General features: G+C 35.6%; 1 pseudogene; it reads right to left on the bottom strand.

Annotated features, from left to right (window-relative positions):
* Positions 1-7384: 7384 nt before the first annotated feature.
* LOC114200319 (ubiquitin-conjugating enzyme E2 L3 pseudogene) lies at positions 7385-8016 on the bottom strand (annotated as a pseudogene).
* Between the last annotated feature and the right edge of the window lie 2425 nt (positions 8017-10441).

Genomic DNA, 10441 nt, shown 5'->3' with positions numbered 1-10441 from the left:
CCTTTAGTTGAATGAGTGAATAGCTGAATAGTGTGAATCAGATTCTTAGATGAGCCCTTAAGAGACTTTTTTATGAATCAGAAACATTTGGGGAACATACTGTATTAGCCCAGTGTTCTTTTGACAAATGCCTAGTTTAAAAATGACTAGAGGTGAAGAAGATGACCTCCATTGGAACCCACACTAGACCACCCAGTGCATGTAGGAATGGGTGCCCTTATCTCATCTGCTTCTGGAGGATGTAGAAGCCATAGGCCAATAGGAAGCATCTTCACATTACTGCTACTTCATCATTTATCAGGGCTCACTGGTGCCTACCACATGGGCTTTTATGAGCCAGTAGACTTGTTTCTCTTTTCAGATAGCTTACTTACATCCTTTATTGTAATTCAGCTTTGAAGTACCAGGAAAATGAACTGCTTGCCATAATCATTACTTTGAAAAGTTTAAATATCACCCATTTTGTGCATGGTGTATTTCAAGATTTAAAAAAATTTCATTTAAAAGGTGAAGAAGAGTAGCAACAGTAGTCTTTTCCAAGAAATATCAGGTTTTCTGTCGTTAATTAGTTAATACAGTACTTATAAAGTACTTGGAAGTTGAAAAGCATAGTGTAATTGTTGCCTTTTTTATGAGCACCAATAGACTTTAATCACATTATAAGGTCATAGTCTATCTATTTTGCTACACCAGAGAGTTTTTTTTCCCCTCTGTATATTGTAGGTATTTCCTTAGAAGAAAATATGGAAAGAAATTATTTTCTCTGGTTTCTTTCAGTGTTTCCCGCCTTTAAACCAATTAATATTTTTGCATTTTCTGTGGGTTTTGTAATCTAGTCCCAGGTTCATAGTACCTGGGGGTGGGGGTGGAGGGCACTGTAGAGGGTCTGGCATGATTTGAACCAGGTTTTCTACTCAGACTGTTGCTCCTAATTTTATTCTGATTTAAGCACCTCCATTCTTTTTATTCTCAGGACTATAAATTTGTAGATACCATTTATCATTCCTCTCTTCAGTCTAGTTGTCCAGCCTGTTATTAAATCCTAAACTTACTGGATTGTTTCCTCTTTACCAAGATGTGAGCTACAGCTTTGGTTTAAATCTTCTGGCCTCTTGTCATTTTTCTGCTTCCCTTTGTTATATAAAACACATTCTTAACATTTGAGAGGGTCCTTGAGCATTCCAGATGAAAGTTTTTTTTTTCTTTCAACAAGGAATTCCACTTAAACTATGAACAACAGCCTCATACACTGTCAATAGCATTTGTTATCATTATCTTGAGATGTTATTACCTTAAAATTCTATTACCAGTGGAAGTCCTGCCCAAGAAATTCCTAATGGTTTGTTGGGGGAGATAACTAAGGAGATTTTTTCCACTACTGAATTATGTATTTTCCAGTTAATCAAGGTTGACATACTCTTTAAACTTTCATATTGAAGATTCATAATTTAAAAAAAGTTCTGAACAATTATTTATTTATAATATTAATACCCAACAACCTAAGGGGAAAAGAACAATGAATTTATGTTCACATACAGTTACTTATATAGGGGAGGAAAAATTATCCTCTATTGTCTGCATCTCTGGCTGGGCCCAAGAATGAAACAGACATAAGACAGGTTGACAGGAGGAAAAAAGCATACAATTTTATTGAATTTTTACATGTATATGGGAGCCTTCACAAGGGCATGAAGACTGGAAGAAGTGACCAGAGCAGGAAGACCTTTAGACCTTTTAGAGAAAGGAACAATACATTTGTGAAGAATTGACTAGACACAGGCATTTGGGCCATGGGTAGTAAATTGTGAAGAAGTAACTAAGAAGATCAGGGGTAGTTTAACAAGGTTCGTTTATACAGCCTTCTTGGCCCTAAGTTCCCTGTCTCTGGGAATAAAGAAGTCTTCTATCTTGGTAAAGGAGGGTACGTTTTTACATGCAGCCATATTCCCATGATTATTTTAGCCTTTGGTCTGTATATAAATAATTCCAAATTTTCCCATGAATCATCATTTTATCATACATTCTCTGTTTGGGAGTTTTTTGTTTTGATTAACCTTGTCTGATTAGAATTACCATTCAGGGGATGCCTGGGTGGCTCAGTCCTTAAGCGTCTGCCTTTGGCTCAGGTCATGATCCTGGAGTTCCAGGATTGAGTCCCGCATTGGGCTCCCTGCTCAGCAGGGAGTCTGCTTCTCCCTCTGACCCTCCCCCCTCTCATGTGCTCTCTCTCTCTCATTCTCTCTCTCAAATAAATAAATAAAATCTTAAAAAAAAAATCTCTGGAATCTTTAAAAAAAAAAAAAGAATTACCATTCAGTTGTTTTTTAAGGATTGTATTCATGTACTTTAATTTAGGTAATGTGTTGTTTGTGCTTTTTTTCCTGAGCTCCTGGAACATACTTTTAAATCTCCTGTTGTCTTATTATCTCTCTGTTGTATCTGTTTTTTGAACAAAAAAACCCCAGAATATTTCACAAATTTGTCATCCTTTCTCAAGGCCCATGCTAATGCAACCTCAATCTTTAATATTATAGAATAGGTACTGCAGCCTATAGGCCATATAATATTACTATCATTTAACTCATAAGCTCCAGTCACGTTTTGGGTAAAGCTGTTGTAAAATTATGCAGCAAACTTGACATATTCCCTTTTATAATTTTCACATTGTAAAAGTTTTTTTTTTTTTGTAAAAGATTTTATTTATTTATTTGACAGAGAGAGAGAGAATGCACAAGTAGGGGCAGTGGCAGGCAGAGGGAGAGGGAGAAGCAGGCTCCCCACTGAGCAGGGAATCTGATGTGGGGCTCAATCCCAGGACCTTGGGATCATGACCTGAGCCGAAGGCAGATTCTTAACCCACTGAGCCACCCAGGCGCCCCACATTTTAGAAGATTTTATTGTGCTTTATCATAAGTATAGATCATAGATTTTTAAATGTTAGAAATTTCTTAGAGATCCTCTAGTCAATCTTGAACCCCATGAGTCTTATTTCTTTTTACAGTGTCATTAAAAGATTACCCAATTCCTGCTTTCTTCCATTGACATGGAACTTGCTATTTTGGCTGATGTTCTTTTCATTGTTGAAAATTCTGATGTTGAATAGAAAGCACTGTCATTGTCATTCCTGCTCATTAGTTGATATAATGAAAGTAATGCCTTACTTCCTCTTTCTTAAGTCTTCCAAGAAGTTGAAGAGTTTTGTGTAACCCAGTTTTTCTCCATTCACATTTTCCTCTTTTGTAATCTCTATTTCGAAGAAAGATTTTGAGGGAAATTTTAACTTGTAATATCCTATTCTCTTTAATTAACCCAGAACCTTTTAAAATTATTTTACTTCCTCTTTGAGAATGCTGTGCAAATATAGTTTATGAGTATGGATTGTTGTGTGAGTAAAATTATAAAGTAGAAAGTCATTTTTATTAAGAATATACATGATATCTGTATAGTACAAATTCATATCTACTAAGGGGATGATATCAACACTTATTAAATAATAACATTAGACACATGATAAGGAGGACTGACACTGTGTATCCAAAACAAAAAAACCCTGTGATACCAAATAAAAACCATCCACTTAGGCAGGGGGTCCAGAATACCAAGACAAATGAGGAATATAGGTTCCTTCCACACTGAGTGAGGGGAAAACAGCACAGGCTGCTCACTCCATCCAGTGGAGGAGGTAAAATCTTTGAAAAAGCCATTCCAGGATGGAGTAGCTTCAAAGATGGTTTTCATCTCCAATTTCTGTGGACTTCTCTGACCTTTAAAATTGTATGTTAAGAACAAGAAGAAACATCAATGCCCTTTTTCTCCCCATTTCTTTATTTCTGTTTTTCAGACTAAGTAAGATGAGAGGAGAAATAGACTGCTGTTGTTGGTTTCTAAGTGGTATTGGGGAAAACGCAGAGTAAATGATAAAGAAACTTAGTCATGTTTTTTGAAATGTAAATCCAAGTACTCTTAATGACCTAGTGATACTTATCTAAAATGGAACCCAAACTACAACTTCATGAGCACACAGTATTCTAAAATTCTAATCTGGACCACTTTTTTCAGTAACAAAGCTCAAATTCTCAACCATCCTCTTTAGGCTGGTTTATACTGTTTGCTCATACTGATTTTATCCTTAAACAAATTAGCAGGTAATTTTCATAAGACATGTAGTTAAAGCAGATCTCCTCATGCTGTATTTGTGCAATTAAAAAAATTTCCCAAATTTATATGCAGGATTTTACATTTATTCTTGTCTCTTTTTTTCTTTGATGTTGTTGTTTCAAACCATTGAGATAATTTTGAATATTGGTCCCATTGATCATCACACCAACCCTTTATTTGGCTTTTAATGAGAATCTGATAAAGATATCTTCATGTACATTCATTTAGATAAAAAATTACAAAATGTTGAATGAGATAGGAGCAAGGTGAGCATCCTATAGTGTGGCACAAAAGTCCTTCCTTTAGGTGGTGGATATTAATCAGCCTGCATGGGTATTTCATGCAGATCAGATAGCCAGGAATTCTGCTCTATTCTCATGCAGCCAAAGTTTCAGAGTTTTAGCTATATGAATCAGTAAGTTCACCTTTTAATGGAGAGGATGTCTAAAATGAAGATATATGACATGGACAGCATTCTCTAGCATAATATTCCATTCCTAAATATCAGATTTTTTCTGATTTCTTCTGTATTATTTTTATTTATGTTTAAACTCTTTTGTCATGACCCCCTACCCCAAACTACTTCTTTACCCCCTCTCATTACTCTCTGCTCTGTTATCACTTTGAGGCATTCTGAATGGAGCACATAGTTGCAGATGTGCTGATACATAGATATATACCCATGTATATGTATGAGAATTAAGAACCATGCCCTTCAGCATTGAGCTTGAATGATTCTTAACACTTAAATGTTAGCTTTCTAAAGAAACCAAAACAAGGCATTATTTTTATCTTCAAAGATATTGATTTATAGAAATAGAGAAATTATTTGATTTCATTTTCTCCCATCCAGATATAACATGTGGGATTCTAGCCTATAGGTGAAGTAATAAGAAAAGATCAGAGGCAAAGAGATGGCAGGATGCTAGGAATTCTAAATGGTTTTAATAAAATCTTATGATCTTCATATCAAGTGCATGAAGCAGTATCAGACAAGAAAAAAAATGAGTGAAAGATAAACACAGAGTGGTATTGCTTAATAATGGAGGATGAGTTTGATAGATGGTAGACTCCATTCTCTTCTTGAAAGCTGGGGGAGGATAAAGTGGACTTTCCTTTGCAGAAAAGAGAAAATAGCTCTTCTCCACCTTGCTACATGCCCGCAGGTCTGTGAATGTTCTCAAACTTTGTCGGTTATCTTAGCTTTATGGTTCTGAAATAGAGCCTTTCTGGGATGTATTGGCAGAGATTCCTTTTTCATACTTCAAATACCAATTCTGAAAAACCAGTTTTGAATCACTACATTAGAATTCTTAATGATCACTTGCAATGAAGTATCAGTATCAGAGAAATTAAGGGAATGTATAAGGACATCTATTTTAAAATAGTTAGAATTATTTGATGGAAAGAGGCCAGTTACGTAATTATAGTATTTCTGAGTTGGAAGAGATCTTCAGATTATTTAGTCTAACTCCTTCATTTTTGGAGCCCAATCCTTTTGGGAAAGGATTTCTAACATTAAAGAGAATTTGAATAACATTAAAGCTCTTTGTGCCAAGATAAAGCACTTAATAAATAATCCATTAGTTCCATTATGATAACAACAATGAAAGTGAGCATTTATTGAGTGCCAGGTGCTGTTCTAAACACTTTGCATTTATTAGCACATTTAATTCTTACAATCACCATAGGAAATGGGTTTAATTTTTATATCCCATTTTTCTGATGGAGAAGCAGAGGCACACACAGGTAAAGGAATTTGCCTAAAAACTGAGATGTGGTAGAACCCTGGATTTGAACCTAAGAAATCCAGTTCTAGAGCTTATAATACTTGAGCAAGATTCTGTCCTGTCTGTCAGGATTGTAGAGAGATAAAGTCACTACAAATTTGAGGTGTAAACTATTTGCAGAAAGTCAGTTAAGTTGGTGGCAGTTCTAGATTGATAACATAAAAACTTTGGATTTGTTAAATTTAAATGCTATCTCCTATAGGTTTGGAGTTGCTGTATAATAATTTGTCTAGTCTGTGTCCCAGGTTCCTGGCATGGAGTTCTAAAAACCTTGGAATTTTCCAAGTGATAGAAGTATTTTGTTATTCGTGAGTCCCTTAGGTCATTTCTGAGTTTATGCTAATGAGGGGACTCATGGTTAGGGCCCTAGATAGCTTGAGGATGGGCATGGTTACCATGTGATTAAAGGGTTGGGACTTAGAGCCAGCCTGACCTCCAGGGAGGGACAGAGGGCTGGAGATTGAGTTAAATCATGTAAGCAGCGATTTAATCAATCATACTTATGTACTGAAACCCTAATAAAAACTTTGGACACCAAAGCTTAGTTATGCTTCCTGGCTGGTAAACACAGTGATGTGCGAGGAGGGTGAGGTGCCCTGATTCAGTGAAGACAGGACACAGGTGCTCTTTTTGGGACCCTCTCAGACTTCACCCTATTTATCTTTTTATTTGGTTGTTCCTGAGTTGTATCTTTTAAAATAAAACCGTAATCATAAGTATAATGTTTTCCTGAGTTCTGTGAGTCATTCTAGTGGAATTGTCAAGTATTAAGGGGCTTAGGGGAATGTCCCAGGTTTGTAGCCAGTTGGTCTGCAGTGAGGGCAGTTTTGTTGTAGGCTGGGCCCTTTAACTTGGCGGGTCTGTATTAACTCCAGGTGTTTCATACCAGAATTGAATTGAAGTACACCAGTTGGGGTTGAAACAGAATAGGGGTGATTAAGATAAACATTAATCATTACTTCCTCACATTTGGTAACAAAGTTAAGACTTTATTTTATTAAATACTACAGTCAAGGATGTAGAGGGCTACAGAAGCTGACTGGTCTTGAGCTCCTCCTGAAGGATGTACATGTTTGTATAAGTTCATGGTATGAGTGTGTGTACAGAACTGGAATATTTTGAACTATATATGTGATTATATGCTTTGATTACAGAGGAAAAAAAATTACCAGAATAGAAGCTAGAATAGTTTCATTGACGTTGAATCTTCCTTTTCATTGTAAATATATAAACACAAGCAGGAAGGAGTTTATATTACTGAATTCAGTTCCCTTATTGCAGGACATTGAAATGCATGAATTCAGTTATGAAAACTTGTCTAAGGTCACACATCCAGTCAGAACATTAAAATTCCTTTTTCCCATAGCAGTCACAGTTCTCTCTTACAGGCAGCCATTTTCACATTTTTTTTTAACATCTTAAATTTGTAATCCTTTCTTTACAGGTTACCTAGACCGCTTTTGATTAAGAAAACTGTAGAAAGTTAGTAACTGCCACAAGCAAACGCCAGGCAGCCGCACGTGTCAATTTTCCACAGAGTCCTGCTTTGCAGGGTCTCCGCTCACACTCGCTGGAATTGGTCGCGGCAGAGTTTAGTCCACAGGTCGCTTCTCCCCGTATTTCTTTGTAAACTCTTCAGCATTCTTACAGAATTTTTTACGGTCCTTAGAGTATTCTTCAGCTAGGTCAGCCCGAAGTGGGTGCTCAGGCTGGGGGTCGTTCACCAGTGCTATGAGGGACTGGATTACTTGGTCGGTTTTGGTTGCTGGCTTCCAGTTTTCAGCACTAATTACTGGCAGACAGACCTGCCCCTTTTCATCGATGTTTGGGTGATCTTTGTTTTAAATGTGATCTTTGGTGGTTTGAATGGGTACTCTGCTGGAAAGTTGATTTCGATTCTGAAGGCCCCCTTATCATATGGAGGGTTGTCAGGAACAATAAGCCCTTGCCAAGTCAATAAATTAGCTTCATCAACCTGGATGTTACGGAAGTTTTTCATTCCACATTTGCGGATTTCTTCAAGCTCCTTTATCAGCCTCCTGCTGGCCGCCATCTTGGATCTGGTGCTGCTGCTTTCCCCCATTTTCACGTTTTGATGTGTATTCTTCTAAACATTTCCCCATTCATTTACATACACTTAGTGATATATCAATCAGCTTGGTTAAAAATGCTTTTCCATAAAAGAGTTTATAAATAAAGTATGTATTGCTCTTTAGTTTTCTTCTCATACTTAATGATAGATATTAGGCATATTTCTGTGTCACTGTTTTAGCTCTAATTCATTTGTCTAACTCTTGCATGGGATGTACATATTCAATTATGTATACAAAATAAAAAAGAAGACAACATTCACATTATCTGGCAGAGAAACTAAAGGAGTTTCACTTTTACTTTGTGGCTCTCTATTACTTTCCTTTTATTATTGTTTGCCTCCTATGTTGTACTTGTTCCCTGAAATTAAACTGTTTTTTCTAAATGTCTTTTGTCTCTTTCTCTTTCCTAAATGTATTTATAATAGTTGCCTATTGCAGCATTTCTAACTTTAGCTTATTTAAATACTTCATCATGTAATTAACTGTAAATCTAAGTCTAATTCTTTATGTACTCAGATGAGAAGGGGATTTATCATCATTAGGATCAGAAATTATTCATGGGTTGCAAAGAAAAACAGAAGAACATGGTGTATGCCTTACTTGTGTGTAATCACTTAAAATGTTTTCCTATGTACTTGAGCTGGCATAACATTAGACCTTCATTGCATTATTTACTAAATGTTCTTAGTACAGATTTACAATATTAAGTGGTTGTTCTCTCTACAAAAGATTAGAAATTAAGGATGGGCTCAGTGACTGAAACGTTCACACTTAAATTTTAATCCTACTTAAATTTTTTTTGATGAAAATTGTCCTCTAAATCTTATTTCCCATGCTTGTTCAGTCTGATGAAGACTGCTTAGAGCTTAGTTACATTAAAAGTGGAAACTTTTTTACTGATTATGGTAGGTACCTCACTGTATAAATTATGGTTTCCAAAGTTCATATAATAGATTGCATTAATTCTTTTCTTTACAGTTGAAAGACAAGCAAATTTCAGATGATTTCCCAATAGGTCCCGAATAGAAGCAAGATTTGCAGTATATAAGTTTGATATGAAATATGAATAAGCAGAGCATAATAACAGACATATTAACATATATATGCTTTTTAATTGGAATAATTTTAGTGTAAATGTTTCTGTTATATAGGCCCTTGCTATTAATCAGTTGGCTGGTGACTAAATAAATGAGATTCATGTTGTTGATGAAAAGCTTTTGGTGTATATAAATCATCACTGTGTTTCCTTCCATTCTTCATCATTATCTACTTGAATATATAATGTAATGCTAAGTTCACCACAGCCCAAGTTTTAAATGGTCTGTCATGCCTGACAAGAACAGCAAATAAAGGATAACAGCAAAATTAACAACATAATTAATCAAATTAACTAATAAGGTAATATAAATTTCTTCCTCCAAAAATCTCAAGTTAATATTTCTGGAATTAATAATTTATGGCAACAAACAATGAAAAAGATATATTTTATTTGGGGTATTACTAGATTTGGGACACAGATGAGCAATATATGAAAAGAGGAGGTTTCTTTTTGAGGAATGCTAACATTGAAATCTTGCAGTTTTTTGTTCATCGATTACCTTATATAGGATTATTTTGTTTTATGCGTAATACAGTGTGACATATATAGTCATATAGTGTGACGTATAGTCAATCTACATTCAAATTCTTGATTTTGATGTATTAAAACATACTGAATGAGGGACGCCTGGGTGGCTTAGTCGGTTAAGCATCTGCCTTAGGCTCAGGTCATGATCCTAGGGTCCTGGGATCGAGTCCCACATCGGGCTCCTTGCTCAGCAGGGAGTCTGCTTCTCCCTCTGCCTGCCACTCCCCCTGCTTGTGCTCTCTCTGACAAATAAATAAATAAATAAAATATTTAAAAAAAGAAAACATATTGGATGAGTAATGCTTAAGTGATTTTTTTTTAAAGTGAGGCAGTCTGTCATAGTTGTTAAGACCTGGGACTTTGTAGTCTTACAGATCTGAGTTTGAAATCCAACTCTATCCATGCTAGCTCTGTGATTTTGGGCCACTTAGTTAAGCTCTCCAAGCTTTAGTTTTCTCATTTATAAAATTGGATAATGATACCTATCCATAGGATTGTTTTGAGGATTAAATTGACATGTAAGAAGTGCTTAGCACCAGAATGTCATCACTATACATTCTTTTCATCTATCTATAATTTTACTGATCCTTTATTCTACTATTCCCAGTCTATTTTAAAGCCCATCCAATGAATTCCTTATTTCAGCTTGCAAATTTTTAATTCCTAGGATATTCAGATTTTTTTTAGTTTCCAGTTCTTTGCTGAAATTCCTATCTGATCTCCCATTTTGTCCATCTTTTTCTCTTTAAATATTCACAATAGTCATTTCAAAA

This window comes from Eumetopias jubatus, unplaced genomic scaffold, assembly GCF_037043125.1.
Source record: "Eumetopias jubatus isolate StellerSeaLion01/CBP00866 unplaced genomic scaffold, mEumJub1_p1.0 scaffold_16, whole genome shotgun sequence".
Lineage (NCBI taxonomy): Eukaryota > Metazoa > Chordata > Mammalia > Carnivora > Otariidae > Eumetopias > Eumetopias jubatus.
Note: the sequence above shows the minus strand (reverse complement) of the source record. Positions and strands in the feature narration are given on the sequence as shown.